Below are 11,610 nucleotides of genomic sequence, written 5' to 3'. Positions count from 1 at the left end.
CCTCCGCGAGCGCGCGCGCGCGCACACACACACGCCGCCCGCAGGCCCCACACTCGCCGCCCTCTCTCCCAGCCTCGCCTCGGCCCGCCCCCGCCCCCGCCCCCGCCCCGGCCCCCGCCCCCGCCCCGCGCTCGGGACTCCTGCGAACAATAGTAAATGTCAACAGATTCCGCGCGGCGAGTGTCTGACTCTGCCGAGATAAGGGTGCGCGGTTGGCCCCGCGCTCCGCGTCGCCGAGCCCACCCTGACCCGGGCTGGAAAGAACCGGCTGTGACGAAACCCGTATGGGGGAAGGGAGGAGGGAGAACAGGGCACCAGTCCCAGCTCAGTGGGGGAGCCTCGCCAGGAGACCAGGCCCTGCCCCGCCCCCACGCCGCTTAACCCGTTGCGGATGGGGGGGACCGATGGGCACCGTAAAAGCCGCGGGGTCGACGTGGCGGTCTGGCCTGCTTTCGGCACACGACTCCAGTCTCCAGAGGACGCCGGCAAAACGCTGATCCGCGTGAGGACGCAGTCAGTTTTCGACCTACAGGGAGAGCCGGCACCTGAAACGCGAAGGATTCCAGTCCTGATGTCCAAAGACTCATTAAAATATTTTTCTAAGCGCTCACACACTCGCAGGTCCTCCTCCTTGGTCGTCGGTAACCCACCACCCAACCCAGTTAAAATTTGCAAATTGATTCCCACGCGTTGGTATTAATGGGTTGTTCCTCTTAAATTGTTGCCAACTTTGCTAATGGATTATTATTTAAATGATTTCTTTTTCATAAAGTACGTGTTGTTTTATAGATGCGTATTTACTTAAAGAAATCAACTGCATGTATTAACATATTAAAGAGAGAATAAAGCATCGGGGCCGGTGTAATGTACTGTTCAGCCTTACTTTGGGTGCTCTCGAAGATAGGAAAATCTTATTTGTTTAATAATAAGTCACTCATGAATATGCAAATGGCATCGGTGCAGTACCTCACTTCTGTCACTATTAATGAGTTGCAAATTAATGTGACAACAAAAGGAAAATCTATTTAGTGGAGGAACTCGGGTTCCTACCTGGGGAGATCACAAGCAAGCCTGAAACTTGAGTCTCCAGGCAGGAAAGGACTGGGGATGGACTCCTCACTCAGCGTTTTCCTGGAGCCTCCACTATTGTTTGGTTTCAGGGACCTGCTTTGTCAGGAACCCCTTAAAATTCCTGCTCCAGGCCAGAGGAAGAAAGGCTGCTCCAGGGTAATTAGGGCCAAATGTGATTAATGGAAATCAGCCCACAGTTTGAAGTAAAGCAATTGGCCAAGCAGATTTTGGGGGGTCTCCTCCCCCCATCTTAAAGATTCCCCAAAGCCTTTTTGACCTCTGTTGTTTTGGACAGGGTTGAGGACGTAAATAGCAAATTAGCCCTCGCAGGCCTGATTACAGGTATTAAGACAGCACCCTATGCACTTGAATTTTACGAGGTGACTTTGCTGACGGGAGATTTAAGAGCAGATCAGCTCATTTTCCTGCCGACCTACTTCCCAGAGGTTACAGATTGAAGTCTGGTTGTCTTCCATTTGAGCCTTCGCTCTTTTCTGGCCTACACACCAGAGCCTATTTTTATTTCATCGATGATGCTGAAGAGAGTGTTTCTAATTCAGTTAAGTTTGGAAACATAGCTGAGAAAAAATAAATGTTGTGCTGCCCAGAACTGTGAACGAATAGTTCAGGTGCCTGGATAGCATTTCAAGAAGCTATTTGACTAGGGAACCTTCTGGAAAGATGCACATATTCTATATCTGATCTAGTTAATGGTTACATGGTTTAATACATATTTAAAAGTTCATCTGGCTGAGCATTTAAGATCTGTGCACTTCACTATGCTTAATCTATGACTATGTCAAAAAGCTACCCCAAAGCTTAGTGGTGTAAAACAATAATTTATTTTGCTCAAAAATCTGCAATCTGGGCAGGGCTTGGCAGGACAACTCATTGGTGCTTCATGCTGTCAGCCGGGGAAGCTCAATTGGAACTCCACTCTCAAGATGGCTCACACACATTGTTGGCTGGTTGTTGCTGGCTGTGGTTCTCCATGTGGGCCTTTCCACAGGGTGGCTTGGGCTTCCTCACAGCATGGTGGCTGAGAACCAAGCATCCCAAGAGAGAGGAAATGGAAGCTGTCAGTTACTTAAGGCCTGAGACTGGAAGCAGATTTTTGGGGGGATTTCCCCCACCCAGCTTAGATATTCCCCAAAGCTTTTTTGGCCTCTGTTGCTTTGGACAGGGTTTCAGACTATAAATACAGAATTAGACGTAACATGCCTGATCACACACACTAAGACAACACCCCATGCACCCTATGGCAGTACCATATCTGCCTCATATCTGCCATATTATTCTTTTTTTTTTTTTTTTTTTTTTGTGAGGCAGGGTCTTGCTCTGTTGCCCAGCCTGGAGTGCAGTATCGAGATCTGGGCTCACTGCAGCCTCCACCTCCCAGGTTCAAGCGATTCTCCTGCCTCAGCCTCCTGCGTAACTGGGATTATAGGCTCACGTCACCATGTCTGGCTAATTTTTGTATTTTTAGTAGAGATGGGATTTCACTACATTGGCCAGGCTGCTCTCAAACTCCCGACCTCAGATGATCTGCCTGCCTCGGCCTCCCAAAGTGCTGGGATTACAGGCATGAGCCACCGTGCCAATCTTTTTTTTTTAGTCAGTCTCACTCTGTCACTCAGGCTGGAGTGCAGTGGCGAGATGGTGGCTCACTACAGCATCAACCTCCTGGGCTCAAGCAATCCTCCCACCTCAGGCTACTGAGTAGCTGGGACTATAGGCGAGTGCGACTGCGCCCGGCTATTAAAAAAATTTTTTTTTGTAGAGATAGAATCTCAGTATGTTGTCCAGGCTGGTCTCAAACTCCTGGCCTCAAGTGATCTTCCCGCCTTGGTCTCCCAAAGTGCTGGGATCAGACGTGAGCCACTGTACCCAGCCTACATCTTCCGTATTCTATCGCACAAGCAGTCACAGAGCCCAGACTCAAGGAGGAGGAGGACATAGAATCCTCCATCCCACTTCCCAATGGAAAGTGTGTCAGAGATTTGGGGGCTATTGTTTTTAAAACTACTACATAAAACTACTACATAGCTCATTTTAAAAGAAAATAGAACATGTGACATCAGCTGAACATGGTGCTTATGCCCGTAATCCCAGCATTTTGGGAGGCTAAGGCAGGTGGATCTTTTGAGGCCAGGAGTTAGAGACCAGCCCAGGCCACATCTAGAAAATCCATCTCTACAAAAAACACAAAAAAATTAACTGGGCATGGTGGTGCCTGCCTATACTCCCAGCTACTGAGGAAGCTGAAGTGGGAGGATCCTTTAAGCCCAGGGGGTCCAGGCTGCAGTGAGCCATGATGGTACCACTGCATTCCAGCGCCTGGACGACAGAGAAAAAGTCTGTCTCAAAACGAAAAGAAAGACTATGTGACTTCATTTCTTGCTTCATGTCCCAGCCCACTTTGACTTTCTTCCACATCTCTTTTCTCCCAGTCATCCATGGGTTGCTATCCCACTAAATTGATATGGGTGTGTATAGAAAAAGACCATTTATATTTGGGTTTTAAGTTGTTATTAATTTATCAAAGTTCCAAATTTTAAAATCTAGACGTTTACAAGCCTTAAAATTCAGTTTATTTTATTATTATTTATGTATTTATTTATTTGAGACAGAGGTCTTACTCTGTCACCCAGACTAGAGTACAATGATGCAGTCACAGCTCACCGCAGCCTCCACCACCCAGGCTCAGGTGATCCTCCCACTGCAGCCTCCACCACCCGGGCTCAGGTGATACTCCCACCTCAGCCTCCCAGGTAAGTGGGGCTACAGGTTTTCACCATCATGTCCGGCGAATTTTTGTACTTTTTGTAGAGATGGGATTTTGCCACATTGCTCAGGCTGGTGTGGAATGCCTGGGATCAAGCAATCCACCCACCTCGAACTCCCAAAGTGTTGGGATTACAGGCAGGAGCCACCACACCTGGCCAAATTCAGTTTATTAACTTTGCTGTTTTTAAATAAAATTAGAGCAGTCATTTTTCAGTAGGGCTTTCTTTTTGTTTTTGGAGACAGGGCCTCACTCTGTCACTTAGGCTAGAGTGCACTGGCACAGTCATAGTTCACTGCAGCCACGAACTCTTGGGATCAAGCAATGACATTTGTAAATCAAATAAATTAAATACATCAATATTCTAATACCTACTTGTCTTAAATAATGCAACTCTGCTATCCAAGTCGAATTGCAATTCCTTTTACCTTAAAATCACCAGTTTTACACAATTTTAAGTTGGAACCATAAGGCTAATCTAAGTCTTTAATATGTCCAAATTGTCATAAACTTTGGAAATTAAATCACAGATGTAAATTGTTCCCGAACTTAACACCAAAATATCGCTACGGTATATTTGATTCATTTCATCTTCTCCATATTCAATTCTCAACCTTCCCAAGGTTAAAAGGACACCCTCTGAAGAATGTGTTTTGCCATCTCAAGGGAGTTGAGGTTACTTGATGTAAGGAAAAATTTAAGGCTTTAGAATAAGCAAAAGAGATTACTGGCTATTTTTTCAATGGAATGCTTCGTGGGGGTAGAGGGGTAGATTGTCTGAGCCCAGAGGGATAGAAGTCTTTTGTCTTTGACTAGGCTATTTTACAACTCTGGAAGTGCAGATAACTAATAGCAATGTGAATACTTCATGCCTCTAGACAAGCAAATAACTTCTATCTAGGGAGAGGAGAACCCCCACCCCCATCCCAAAAGCCAGTTTTGCATCCATTTGCAAATTTACTTCAATATTCTTGATGTATAAATATGTCTGTTCTGTGAATTCCTCTTTGAATTAGTTGTACTATCTTACCCTTTCCCTCATCTAGTTAATGAATTAAACAAAATCTTTGACATGTGTTCATTTTATATTTGTATGAAAGTCATGATTTTGCCTTTTTGGTGAAAATTATTAGGGAGACATGGTGGCTCATGCCTGTAGTCCCAGGTACTCTGGAGGCTGAGGTGAGAGGGTTGCTTGAGCCTGGGAGGTGAAAGTTGCAGTGAGCGTCGATCACGCCACTGCACTCCAGCCTGGGTGGCAGTATGAGACTCTTGTCTTAAAAAAAAAAAAAAAAAAAGAAAGAAAAGAAAATCAACCTTTAATATTGGACAGGCTGGGGGCGGTTTCTCAGGCCTGTAATCCCAGCACTTTGGGAGGCCAAAGTGGGCGGATCATCTGAGGTCAGGAGTTCAAGACCAGCCTGGCCAACATGGTGAAACCCTGTCTCTATTAAAAATACAAAAATTAGCCAGGCATGGTGGCGGGCACCTGTAAACCCAGCTGTCAGCTACTCAGGAGGCTGAGGCAGAAGAATCTCTTGAACCCAGGAGGCAGAGCTTGCAGTGAGCTGAGATCGTGCCACTGCACTCTGGCCTTGGTGACAGAGTGAGACTCCCTCTCAAAAAAAATTTGGTCAGTAGTTTATCATTCCATATAGATAATAGTTATAGCCAGTTATAAATTAGAAGCCAAGATGCAGGATATGGGACCTGTAAATAGTCAAGGAGACTTTTCCTATACCCCAGATAGACCAACAGAGCCCTTTTTATCCTGTTTATAGTTGCTATGACAATTGAAGCCCCAAGACTATATCCTTCAGGTGGAATATTTTTCTCAACCTCAGGTACCCAGTTCAAGGTAAATATATTTTTTTCTTTTTTTGGAGACAGGATCTCACTTCAACACTCAGGCTGGATGGAGTGCAGTGCCACAGTCACAGCTCATTGCAGCCTCAACTTCCTGGGCTCAGGTGATCCTCCCACCTTAACCTCCTGAGTAGTGGGGACCACAGGCATGCGCCACCACGCCTGGCTAATTTTTTGTATTTTTGTAGACATGAGGTTTCACCATGTTGCCTAAGCTGGTATCAGACTCCCAGGCTCAAGCAATCCACCCACCTTGGCCTCCTAAAGTGCTGGGATTATAGGCATGAACCACAGAGCCTGGCCCAAGGTAAATTTTTACCTGATTCATTCTAACCTCTTCTCTCTCTCAGCTCTGTCATCTGATGGGCGGAAAAGACAATACGTAGCTACTACCCATACTGTTGCAACACTTTTTTTTTTTAGAGACAAGGTCTTGGTCTCTTACCCAGGCTGGAGTGCAGTGGTGTGATCATAGCTCACTACATCCTCCATTTCCTCGGCTCAAGGGATTCTCATGCCTCAGCCCCTGTGTAGGTGGAACTACAGATGAGTGCCACCACATCTAGCAAATTTTTTAAAAAGCTTTTTGTAGAGTTGGGGGGTCTCACTATATTGTCTAGCCTGGTCTCGAACTCCTGGGCTCAAGCGATCTTCTCCCCTCCGCCTCCCAAAGTGCTGGGATTATAGGCATAAGCCACCACACCCAGCCTAGCAGTCACAACACTTGATAGAATTCTAGTAATCTATTTACCACTTGTAGTGGTTTTAAAATATGTCCACTAGTTATTTGATAATCCTCCCTTCAAAAGGTCGAGCCTAATTTTCCTCCCCTGAGTTGTGGGCTGTACTTAGTGACTTACTTCTAATGAATAGAATGTGACACAAGTGATCGTACTGACATCCATTATTAGAATATAAAAGGCATTGTGGCTTCCTCCTTGTTATCTGAAGGAAGCCAGCTGCCCTGTTATAGAGACATTTAAGCAGCCCTATGGAATGAATCATGTGTCAAAGAATGTAGGCCTTCTGGCAACAGCCATGTAAGTGAACCATCTTGGAAGCAAATCCTGCAGCCTCAGTCGAACCGTCAGATGACTGTAGTGATAGCCAACATCGCAACTGCAACCTCAGGAAAGACTGAGCCAGTACCATTTAGCTACACTCCTGAATTCCTGACCAACAGGAACTCTGAGATAATAAATATTTGCTGTTTCGAGCCACTGAATTTTAGGGTGACTTGTTACACAGCAATTGATAACCATAATAATGCACAAGTCAATCTTGCATTTGGACATAGCTCTAAACCAAGTAACACTAAACACAATTCTATTTTGCTTAGGGGATTGGCTATCCCTCTTCCAACCTCCAAAGCAAGACATTCACCTTTTTTCAACCTTGAGAACCATTTTCTAAAAGCCATGAGGAATAACCTAAATTACATTGCTAGGAGCAAGAGAAAAGCATGAACATATCTAGCAAAATAAAGTTTCGGCAGTAACAGTGATGGTAAACTTGCAGAAAGACTAAAACAGTTTTAAATAGTTCTTTTGATCACTTTGCAGTTGAAAGTCAGAGCTTTGTAAGAATTCATTAGCATTTTAACTTACAGATAGGAACCATTCTTGTGGGTAGAGTCAAAACGAAACCAAACACATATTCATACCTTACAAGAAGCCGCCAAAGGTGTGAAGAGCAAAACTAGGATGATTAAGTTCTGGAGGAGTGACTCTCCCATAGGCATGCCCTGAAGAGTTACTTCAAGATAAAATAACTTCCTTTCTATCTGCATGGTGTTTTTCAACAACTGAAATGATAAAACATTTGGAGTGTGACCTAAATGACTCAGGTTCCTTCCTGTCCCAAGAGCAGGGACATTGTATTCTAGCTAAAGGAGTAGGTAGACCATCCCATATTCAAATTACTTAGTACCACTCTTTCTGTGAGCTTAGCTGGAAAAAGGGAAATCTCTGTGTGTGTGTGTGTGTGTGTGTGTGTGTGTGTGTGTGTGTGTGTGTGTTACCTCCACAAAGAATTTGAGTAAATATATAATAAAAATGTAATAAACTGATAGAAAAGTATACATAGTAAAAATCCAGAATCAGGGTGAATTTAACCAAGAGTAGAAGGATGAGACAATACTAAGGTCAGAAGAGGAATACATTTTCCTAGCAGTTTGTCAGTATTCAGTATTCATTTATTTGAACACTATTAAGCAGCTACTACAAACTAGAAACCAATGATAACAAAAAAACACGCAAGGCACAGCCCATTGTTAAAGATGCTTGCTGGGCTCAGTGGCTCGCGCTTCTCATCTCAGCACTTTGAAGGCTGAGGCCGGTGGATCACTTGAGCTCAGGAGTTCAAGACCAGCCTGGCCAACATGGCGAAACCTTATCCCTACAAAAAAATACATACAAATTAGCTAGGCATGGTGATGCATGCTGTAGTCCGGGCTCCTTGGGAGTCTGAGGTGGGAGGATTACTTGAGCCTGGGAGGTCGAGGCTGCAGTGAGCTATGATCATACCACTGCACTCCAGCCTGGACAACATGGTGAAACCCCATCTCTGCACAAAAATACAAAAGTTAGCCCAATGTGATAGTGCATGCCTGTAGCCCCAGCTACTCAGGAGGCCGAGGCAGGAGGATTGCTTGAGCCCAGGAGGTCAAGGCTACAATGAGCCGTGATTGTGCCACTGCACTTCAACCTGGGCAAGAGAGTGAGACCCTGTCTCAAATTAAATAAATAAATAAATAAATAATAAATAAGTCTTTGTAGGTTAGTCAGTGTATGTGCCACCAAAATTGTATATACTTGCATAGCATCACACCTGACAGCAATTAACTTAAGTATACCCTTAAGTCCTCTTCTTAGACTGAAGAGTCATGGTCTAAGAAGAATGTGTGTTTGGAGCTCCGAACTAAGGAATCTGGGAGTGGCCAATCCTGAGATTTATTCCTTATCAATGAAGGGCATCTGAACCCCTAGCCCATCCCTTGGAATGCAGGCCACCCAGGGGATGGAGGCCCTTTGTTTGGGGTTGGATGGAGGTTGCTGGGTGGAGGGTGCCGGGTGGTGGGTGCTAAGTGAAAATGCCATGTAAACAGCATGCTTGTTACAAATTGCAGCGGTAATCCTGTCCAGCTAGCCGTCACTCGACCACCCCCGTATGTAAGTCCTCAATAAGCCCTATGTCTCATTTGCTAGCTCCAAGTTTCTTCTTCAGCCTCTAGGGCCTGATATCATCCCTATTGGGGTCACCAGGTGTCCAGTTCAACAACATGTTCATCAACAAACATGTTCACCAAAAAGCTGCACTGTGGGTAATAGACTCAAGCTGGCTTTTATCCTGATGCCCACCCATAGCCGAATGCGAAAAGAAACTGCGGTGTCCACACAATGAGATACTACACAGCAGCAATGAGAATAAACAATCGACAGCTACCCATAACAACCCGGAGGGATCTCATAAACATAATATTGAGTGGAAGAAGCCAGATAGAAGAAGGTACAGTGGCCGGGAACCGTGGCTCACGCCTGTAATCCCACAAGGCAGGTGGATCACCTGAGGTCAGAAGTTCAAGACCAGCCTGGCCAACATGGCAAAACCCCATCTCTACTAAAAATACAAAAAAAAAAAAAAATTAGCCAGTCGTGGCTGCGCACGCCTGTAGTCCCAGCTACTTGGGAGGCTGAGGCACGAGAATCACTTGAACCCGGGAGGCGGAGGTTGCAGTGAGCCAAAATCGTGCCACTGCACTCCAGCCTGGGCAACAGAGTGAGACCTTTTCTCAAAAATAAATAAATAAGTAAAATGTAAAAGGGCACAGACTACATGATTCCATGCAGGTAAAGTGTTGAAGGCCAGACTAACCAATGTAGTTAGAAGTCAGGAAAACAGTTACCCTTTGTCGGGAGGGGTGTAGTGATGGGAGACAGCCCGAAGAGCACCTCTGGAGACTGGGAACGTTCTGTTCCTTCATCTGGGTGTGCCTTATGTACAATTGCAGCAAGTCTCTACTTTATGAAAGTCCATTGAGCCATACACCTTTTTCTCAGTCTTTCTTTTTCTTAGAGAGACCAGGTCTCACTATATTGCCAGGGCTGATCTTGAACCCCTGACCTCAAGCAATCCACCAGCCTTGGCCTCCCAAATTGCTGGGATTACAGGTGTGAGCCACCAAGCCCAGACTCAGCCATATACTTAGAATACTTACAGTTTTATGTACGTGTGCAGTACTTCAACAAAATGTGTTACAATAATAGTAATAATAATAAAAGTCCACCCTTCAGTGGCGTGAGTGGGCTAGTGAGGAAGGAGTGGTGAGTGTGGAGAGCATGGGAAAAGCTTTCTGGAGGCGGTGAGGCAAGCCTTGTCTTCACAGGTAATCCACCTTAGCCTTGGGGATGGATGAGGGAAGGTTTTCAGAGAGACGGGAAGCGCAAAAGCAAAACCAGAGAGGCCAGAAACAGCCTGAGCCCTGGGAACTGCAAGGGAAGAGTTGCAAATTAACAGTGGCCAAGACAGAGGGGCCAGCCTCAGGCATGCGCTGTTAGAGAAGCTGCTCCTTCCCCATGCTTACCAGTGTCTGCTCGGGAGTCAAAGCTGGAGGGGACAGAGTGACATTTGCATTCTCAAAAGTTCCTTTGATGGCCCAGTGCAGTGGCTGATGTCTATAATCCCAGCACTTTGGGAGGCTGAGGCAGGCAGATCACTTGTGGTCTGGAGATCAAGACCAGCCTGGCCAACACGGTGAAACACCGTCTCTACTAAAAACATAAAAATTAGCCAAATGTGTTGGTACGCACCTGTAATCCCAGCTACTCCGTTGGCTGAGGCAGGAGAATTGCTTGAACCCAGGAGGCAGAGGTTGCAGTGAGCTGAGATTGTGCCATTGCACTCCAGCCTGGGTGACAGAGCGATACTCTGTCTCAAAAAAAAAAAAACATGCCAAGCTCAAGCAGTGCGGTGGGTGGTGGGTAGCACTGGGCAGGACTGAAGGCTGAGAGAACCTCCCAAAGTGAGGTCCAGGCCAGTGGCAGGGGGGCATGGCCCGCTGGGCAATGGGGCTGGAGAGGAGCATAGAACACGAAGGAACTGGAAAAGGAGCTATAGAAACTTCGAAAGAACGTCAGGGAGCAAGGAGGAGCATGAAAGATGGGGTATTTTTAAAGCTTCTAGTTACACATAAAATAGGGTCTGTTCAGTTATCTATAAAGGCAGTTTCACTGAATTCTTAAGGACAGAATCAGTCATCAAAGGGATGCCCTGATTTTTGTGTAAAATAGGGCTTCTTTTTTTTTTTTTTTTTTTTTTTTGAGACAGTTTTGCTCTTGTTGCCCAGGCTGGAGATCACGCCATGACGCTATCTCGGCTCACTGCAACCTCCACCTCCCAGGTACAAGTGATTCTCCTGTCTCAGCCTCCCAAGTAGCTCAGATTACAGGCGTGCACCACCATGCCTGGCTAATTTTTTTGTTTTTAGTAGAGACAGGATTTCACCATGTTAGATAGGCTGGTTGCAAACTCCTGACCTCAGGCGATCCACCCGCCTCGGCATCCCAAAGTGCTGGGATTACAGATGTGTTACAGTGCCCAGCCCAATAGGGCTTCTTAACTTGTGATCTGCAGGTAGAATTTTGGGGACTTGTGAATTTGGGTCGGAAATATTGGTATTTTTCTTTTCATTAAACTTGAATTGCAATTCTGCGTTTCCCTTGGTCATGCATGTAAGAAACAAATACGATCTTTTTTTTTTTCAAGTCAAAGCTGTTTAATTATCACTCACATTATTTCATAGAAAAAGGAATGTAGCAAACAGGTCACGGTCGTATATTTTTTAAAAATCCAGGTTTGTAGAGGTCGCGTTATGGGAACAGGGGTGTCCC

Source organism: Aotus nancymaae, unplaced genomic scaffold, assembly GCF_030222135.1.
Source record: "Aotus nancymaae isolate 86718 unplaced genomic scaffold, 86718_ANA_hifiasm-v0.15.2.pri h1tg000058l, whole genome shotgun sequence".
Lineage (NCBI taxonomy): Eukaryota > Metazoa > Chordata > Mammalia > Primates > Aotidae > Aotus > Aotus nancymaae.
This window is presented reverse-complemented; position numbering follows the sequence as displayed.